Source organism: Chinchilla lanigera, unplaced genomic scaffold, assembly GCF_000276665.1.
Source record: "Chinchilla lanigera isolate Chin_1 unplaced genomic scaffold, ChiLan1.0 scaffold00020, whole genome shotgun sequence".
Classification (NCBI taxonomy): Eukaryota; Metazoa; Chordata; class Mammalia; order Rodentia; family Chinchillidae; genus Chinchilla; species Chinchilla lanigera.
In genome coordinates this window covers 3,862,947-3,870,865 of record NW_004955421.1, presented here as the reverse complement: position 1 = coordinate 3,870,865, position 7,919 = coordinate 3,862,947, and the positions used below count along the sequence as shown (strand labels likewise).

Genomic DNA, 7,919 nt, shown 5'->3' with positions numbered 1-7,919 from the left:
TGTTTGTAACTCTGTGTTGTCTGTATTGTGCTTGTGATATGTTGTAAAATGTTGTATGTCTGTTAATGTTTCCCTCCTTTTATCTTTAAAAAAAAAAAAAAAAAAAAACAACAAATCTACCAGACTCTGAAAGAAAGTCGAGATATTTTCCTTCAAGCTCACCATTTCCATGGTAACATTTAGCTGGATCCACTTTAGAAGGAGGTGGGCTGAGCCAAATTTTTGCAGACTTTACCTCTCCCTGGTATTTATACCTGGCCAGATTCACTCAGTTGTGAAATTTGCCTGGCCCCTGTAGGTAGCTAAATTTTCACCTCTGACTTGACACATGTGAGGGCTCCAGTTCAAAGAACTGACTAGGATTCTTATGAAGCCTGGTACAGAGCCTCTTCCTGGGATGGTGAGGAAGGGAACAGAGCCAGAGCTGGCCCCATCACTTAGATTCATTGGACAGAACACCGCCCATACAGGCATGGGTCAGACCACAGGAAGAGAAAAGAGGCAGCAGTACATAGAGAACAGTAATAAATAAACATGCTCAGGACGAGTTCCTTGAATGTTAATCCTGGTCTGTGAAGATGAAAGTATATGCTCACCCTTGACTTTTACATAGTCAAGGAAAGAGTACAAATGGAGATCCACAGCCTACAGCTTCCCCCATTTATGTTCCTGTCCTCACCTCTGTCTCACAGAATAATGTGCATGTGTCCATGTTCACAAGTCCATAGCCCAGCCCACAAATCCCAGTTCTTTCACAGCTCCCCAACTCCTGACAAACAGATGGTCCTTGGCTACTCTTTGGCCCAAGAGGTGGCATGCTGGTGCTTGGTCTACCTATAGAAGGACAGACCCAAGAACCAGGACTGAGGCCTTCTCTAGCCTGGGCCCTATGTCTATGGTTGGGCCCATAGTGTCCAGCTGCCCCAGGCCAAGCTCTGGTGTATGGCCTCGCAGGAATGATTCTGGTGCCCTGATAATGGGCCATCCCACAGCTCTTGGCCTGGCATGAGGGTCTCCCCTGATCTGAGAACGGCTGCCTCTCTATGTAAGCCAGTGGCTGAAATTGGTGTTGGTGCCTATGGGACCATGTACAAGGCCAGTGATTGCCACAGTAGCTACTTCGTGGCCCTCGAGTGTGTGAGTCCCCAATGAAGGAGGAGCTGGAGGAGGTCTACCCGTCAACACAGTAAGTGAGTGAGGTGGTCTTACTAAGGTGGCTAGAGGCATTCGAACATCCCAGTGTTGTCCAGCTGATGAATGTCTGCGCCACTTCTCAAACTAACTGCGAGATCAAGTGACCCTAGTGTTTGAGCATGTAGATCAAGACCTAAGGATAGATTTGCACAAGACACCTCCACCAGACTTGCCAGTTGAAACCATCAAGGATCTGATGTGCCAGGTTCTAAAAGGCCTAGATTTTCTTCATGCCTACTGCATTATTTACTGAGACCTCAAACCAGAGAACATTCTGGTGAAAAGTGGTGGGACAGTCAAGCTAGAAGATTTTGGTCTAGCCAGAATCTACAGCTACCAGATGGCCCTTACACTGCTGGTGGTTGCACTCTGGCACCAGGCTCCCAAAATTCTTCTGCAATCTACATACATAACACCTATGGACATGGGGAGTGTTGCCTGTATCTTTGCAGAGATGTTTTGTTCAAAGCCTCTTTTCTGTGGAAACTCTGAAGCTGACCACTTGGACAAAATCTTTGACCAAATTGGGTTGCCTCCAGAGGATGACTGGCCAAGAGAGGAACTTTTACCCCCAGAGAGCCTAGAATAGTGCAGTCAGTAGTACCTGAGGTGGAGGAATCTGGAGCACAGCTACTACTGGAAATGCTGACCTTTAACCCACCCAAGTAAATCTCTGCCTTCTGAGCCCTGCAACATTCTTACCTACCTACAGAAGAAGGTGCCCTGGAATAAGCAGTAGAGAGGCTGCTACAGAAGGAGGAGAAACTGCCATTTCCCTTCTGGACACTTCAGTGGAGAGAAACCCCACTGAGAAGGGAACCTCTGCCATTGTCTCTGAGGCTGTGACACTCCTGTAATTTTTTACAAGAATATTTTTCTGCCTTAATGACATTCCCCGCCCATCCTCCTTTTGAGGCTTATCTTCCTCATGCTCCATATCTCTTCCCCCACCTTACCCTGGTACTGGTCATTTTTCATACAGGAAAACAAAACAAGTGGAAAAAAAAAAGAGAGAGAGAGAGAGAACTAGGATTGATCAAATTCTTAAAATAGATAAAGAGCTATTTCATTAGTGAATTATGGGGTTTTAGAAACTGAGAACATGGATTAGAAAACAAGTGTAGAGTCTGGATGGCATAGCGCCAAGGGCCAGTAGACTCTTCACTCCCAAGGGAGAGAGGCATGGTTAGGAGAGTCAGAGTCCTGGCATCTCATAAAGTCCAGGGCCAGGGCTGAAGTGCTGACAGGAACAGGAATATACTTACATTTCTGTAGATAAAACCATCCGAGTTAATTTGCTAGGTCAATTGTAGAACCATGAAAACATGGCTTAAAATGACAGAAACTTACTTTCTCATAGTTCTGGCAGCTAGAAGGTCAAAATTAAGATTTAATAGGATTGATTCTTTCTCAGGGAGACTGTTCCATGCCTCTCTTCTAGTTTATGATGAGTCTAGCAGTCCTTGGCTAGTATGTGTAACACTGTAATCATCTCTGCATTGCATCTCTCTGTATACCTATGTCTTTACATGACCATATCTTCTTTTCCTCCTCCTTTCTTTCCCTCTTTCCCTCTTCCTTTTTTTTTTTTTTTTTTTGAGACAGAGCCTCACTATGCAAGCCAGGCTGGCCTCAAACTCTCAATCCTCCTATCTCAGCCTCCCAAATGTTGGGATTACACTTGTGTATCACCATACCTCTCTGGTCATTTTATAAGAACACCAGTCATATTGGATTAGAGGCCCACTTTACTCTAGTATGATCTAATCTTAACTAATTATATCTGCAAAGCAATATGATCATGCACTACATAAATTTTTGGTCAGTGATGGACTACATTTACAACAGTGGCTCCATAAGGTTATAACGGAGCTAAAAAATTCTAATCACCTAGTGACACTGTAGTCATTGTACTGGCTTCTGAACTTACTATACTATACTTTTGGTCTTTATTGTAGAGTATACTTCTACTTACACAAAATGTCTACTGTGGAGCAGCATGCCATATTATACTGGCAGCAGTCTTATATATCTCATGTTTATTGCATCTCTTGATTGTATCCTATCATATATATATTAATTTAAAATTATATATATAACATCATTTAGTTTTCTATATATACATGCCCACCACTTACATATCTACCACATGGTATACATATACACACACTATATATATCCTAGTTGTAGAGTGAGCTATACCATCCAGGTTTGTGTACAAGTATACTCTATGATGTTCAAATGTGATAAAATTCCCTAATAATGCATTTGTCAGCACATAGCACTGATATTAAGTGACTCATAATTGTATTTGTAAACAAGGTCACATTTTAAGGTGCTGAGGGATGAGGGCTGCAACATATCTTTATTCAACTCATGACTGCATCTATTCAGATCACAGATTGTATTTAGAAGTTCACAGAAACTACCTTTCAGGTGGGCCTCCTGCAGATTGGGAATACAGTGGATATTTCTTCATAATAGTATGATTCTGGTTGACCCTTAATAACGATCAACAGTTACTGATCATGTAATATGATGCTCCAGTCCCTCTGGTTTTCCTTCCATCACCTCTTCTTTCTCAACCAATTGCCCTCACTCTATCTCTCTCTCTATTTTTGGGCTGGATAATTCTTTGCTTTGGGAGACTTACTTGACCATTATAAGATGTTTAGTCACATCATTGGCTTCTACCTAGCATACGCCAGAAGCACCTCTCCACTAGAGTGTGACAATCAAAAATCTTTCCAGACATTTTCAAACATCCACTGTGGGAAAAAGTCACCTCTGGTGGAGAACCACTGTTGTGAGGGTATGGAGGTATCAGCATCAGCTCATCCAGGTGGGTATAGTAAGTAGTGAGAGTGTAAGTGTGGAAGCTATTGATAAAAATCTATCTATGTCAAAGCTGGCTCTGGGGCTCACAGGGGCATCTCCTGCTGTGGGCAAGGGGTGGATGGAGAATTGGTGTTGGGCTCAGTATGAATAGCTGTGCTCATAAAAAATGAGGCAGCCAAAACAAAGTAGTTCTCTGTAAGTGTGTGTGTGTGTGTGTGTGTGTGTGCATGTGTGTGCGCACATGTGTGTGTGGAGGGGTACCTGTAAGGATTTGAAAGAGCATGTTCATCGATTTACTCTCTGAATATGCATTTTTGAGAATGTGCCATTCTCTGTACGGAGGTATCTATTTCATAAAAGCCTATACTGGCATACAAGAACTGGCTGCCAAAGATGTAAGGTGCTGAAATACTGAAGAAAAAGGCAAGATGGACAGAAATATCTTCAGTGGCAGCAAGATAGGAGGATTCCTACATCCCAAGAAAGAAAGAAGGGCTAAGCTTCGCTGAGTAGAATATACCTGATCTTTCTCAAAAACTATTAACCTGTCAAATGTCCATTGAGAAAAAGTCTAAGCTGGGTGTGGTGGTAGGTGCTACAGTCCCGACTACTTGAGAGGCTAAGGCAAGAGAATTGCTTGAGCCCAGGAGTTTGAGGCCAGCCTGGGCAACATAGCCAGATTCTGTCCAAAAGCAAACAAACAAAACCAAACAGCCATTGTGGTGAGGCATGCCTATAATCCCAGCACTCTAGGAGGCTAAGGCTGGTGGACTGCAAGTTCAAGTCCAGTCTGAGCAACTTAGTGACTTAGTGAAAACTTGTCTCAAAAATTAGAATGGTTTGGGGATGTTGTTCTGTGCAAAGGTCCTGTGATTCAATTCCTAGTACTTCTTTTTATTTTTTAATTTTTTAAATTTTTTGTACTTTTATTGAAAAGGTACATTTAAAAAAAGTACACGGACACTTTACCATTTACAGATTGCAGATATAGATACTCTAAAAGAGATCCCTCCATTCTGTTGTTTTATGATACCTCTTGTCCTGACACCACAAACAGTCCGGTCTTGTTGACATCAGCTTAGAAACCAGGGGCTGGGGTGCATGACCTGCAACGTAGTCGGTGAACAGAAAGACAAACTGTTCAATTATAAACTTTATATCTTCTGTACATTATTGCATTAGGGAGCCACAAAATTATGTGGCACTATTACAAATGAAAACGGGTTAAAAATGGAGATAACTATGTAGAAATACATGGATTCATTGTCTTCTTGCTGAATGCATAGGAGTGCAAACATGTGCCACTGAGGAAGCTCTTTTTGTGTTCTCTACGTTTGCTTAGCAACTCAAACCAGTGAGAAGACTACAAAATAAGTTAAACAAAAACAGCAAAAAGGTAATAATGATAGCTATGCTATATGGCTTTCTATTTTGTTTAAATATCTTCAAACAAAATTTGAAATAAAGAAAATATGTTATCTCTTATTTTCTTAAAGACAAAAGTTACTTTGCTTCCTAACATTTACACAGCAACCTAAAAATGTTGAGTTCAGACAAGAGAGAGGATATCGTACTACACAGGATGAAACCGTCCTTGGATCTAAAATGGTTCACAAACCCTGTCAACAATAGTACACCAAAAAGAAAACGTCATGATCCATTGTTAAGATGGTTCCCACAAGTAAACACTTGTGTTCTATATTGTTCCACACTAGAATATGCAGGTTGGAGTCTAGAGTTATTTATAGACATCTGAGGAAGATCCTAGTTTTCAAGTCTGTCAGGAAAATATTCTGTGTTTTCTAAGCCAGATCAGACCCGTGGGAAAATAGAGATTGATTATCTTTCTCTTTTTCTTTTTTCTGACTGATACATTTTTCAAAAAGTCAAATATCTCAGATACACCCACCGCCTGGGGTCGGGTGAGAGGGGAACAAGGAGTGAAAGCCTGCGCTGCTCACATTCCTACCTTACAGGAGCGGTCCATTAAAGCACTCTCGAATCTAGTCATTGGTTTTTTTTCTTTGGGTTGGGGTTCGCCCAGGCAGGCTGCATTGTGTGGGTGGGTGGGTGGGGGTACTTACTGCAACAGAAAATGCTTAAATTGCTGAAATCCTTTTGGTTTTTCTTTTTAACTTTCCTGCTGGCCTGGACTGTGGTGGGGCTTGCACATGTTAATAGGGGGTGAAGAGGATGGAGGCGGGGTGACTCGGATGGGCCCGTGGCCCGGCCTCTGGAAAAGCGATGCAGATGGCGAAGGCAGCAGCCACAGCAGAGGACACAGCCACCGCTGCTGCCAGGGGTGACAACAGGAAGACTGGGGCCAAAGGCTTCATCATATCTTTCTGGAATGCAAGTTTTGCTGTTAAAACGCTGGGGCTCCGCTGGAGTTTGTTGTATGGACTGTATTTCGGTCTTAGTGGTTTCCCTGCAACTCGGTCTTTATGCCTTCGGCTAGAAATGTGCTGTTTGAGTTGAATTTCGTAGTTAGCATGAACATCACAGATTTCACAGTGAAATGTCTTGTTCTGTAGTCCTGCTCCCTTATTGCCGTTCTGCATCTTTAATCGTGATCCCGGTCTCAGATAGGACTTAATTGGACCGGCTCCATCGCGAGCCTCAACCATGGTCTTATGTTTAGATCCTGTATTGTGTGCCCCTAGCTGTGACAGGGAGTTCACAGCCACTTTGCATAGTGAACAGTGAAGTAATTTTTTGGCTTTTTCTTTTTCTGATTCCACAACGGCCCCAGAAGCTCCATTTGTATTCTTGGAGGGGGAAGCGGCAGCTCCAGGTGGCAGAGCTGTTGTGCCAGACTTGAGGAGCAATAAGCCACCTTCGGCGCCTGATGGCTGACTGGCACTGTTGGCTTTTAATTTCCCTTTATCTTCTGATTTGCCAGAGCTGTTGCCAGTGAGTGGAGCGATGGCGCCGCTGGGATTAGCCTTTGCGCTGTCCTTGGAAGAAACCATTTTGGGTTTACTTTTCGTTGCCTCTAGTGCTTTGACCTCGGCATGTTTGCTTCCTTTGCAGTGGGCCTCAGCCTGGCTATCTGAGTTAAAGTGAAGCTGACAGACATTACAAGAAACAACTTGTTTCTTCTTTGGAGGAATGGATACTCCAAATGTGTGGTTAATGACTATTTTTTGCACAGGATCCGTTGTGTTAAAATTTGGAGAGTCTAACAGCAGAACTACTGTCCACTGGAAAAGACATACATAGTTTGATATCCAGTGAAGGCTGCATTATCAGGGTAGATGTGCGCACAAGGGCAGGAGAGAAGTAGTATGGCATGTACTGCCTGTGCTGGTGTTGCTACTGGGGCTGGCCAGCAGTGGCCCCGAGCCCTGGGCTGTGGGTAGGGGCTGCCCGTTGCTCAGCTGCTTGACTCGTTTGTTGTGGGATTTGCCGTTGTAATGGACCTGGGCCTGGGCTGCAGAGTTCAGCTGGATGTTGCACTTCTCACAAAAGGAGAACAGAATTTTCTTTTTCTCTTTACTTAACTGGTCTTCAAGACTGTCATTCTTTATCCCCTTTTCTTCAAAGCCCTGTAGAAAAGTTACCATATTCATAATTCCATCTTCAAGGTGGTTGTCAGGGCTTATGGAATGTTTTGTACATTGAGTTGCATTCCTTTGTAAGTCAGCCACTGGGAATTCACACATATTTTCTGATAGATGTAATGAAACAGTTTGGTTTTTGGCTTCCAGATTAGCCCATAAACATCAATTTAATCTTCGATAAACTTGAAATGTAGAGCATTTCAGTGTGTGGGCCGTGGTTGCAGGAGGTGGCAGCTGCTCAGGCTGGAAACTTGTTGCTAGCCCTCTGGGGCTTGTGGCGGTCCTGTCAGGGTTGCGCCTGGGCTCCGCACAGACTCCTAGTAC

At 43.4% G+C, this 7,919-nt stretch overlaps 2 pseudogenes; one reads left to right on the top strand and one right to left on the bottom strand.

Moving 5' to 3' along the window:
* The first annotated feature begins 1,005 nt into the window (after positions 1 to 1,005).
* Positions 1,006 to 1,926, top strand: LOC102028097 (annotated as a pseudogene).
* A 4,280-nt stretch (positions 1,927 to 6,206) lies between these two features.
* On the bottom strand, positions 6,207 to 7,604 carry LOC102030638 (annotated as a pseudogene).
* Between the last annotated feature and the right edge of the window lie 315 nt (positions 7,605 to 7,919).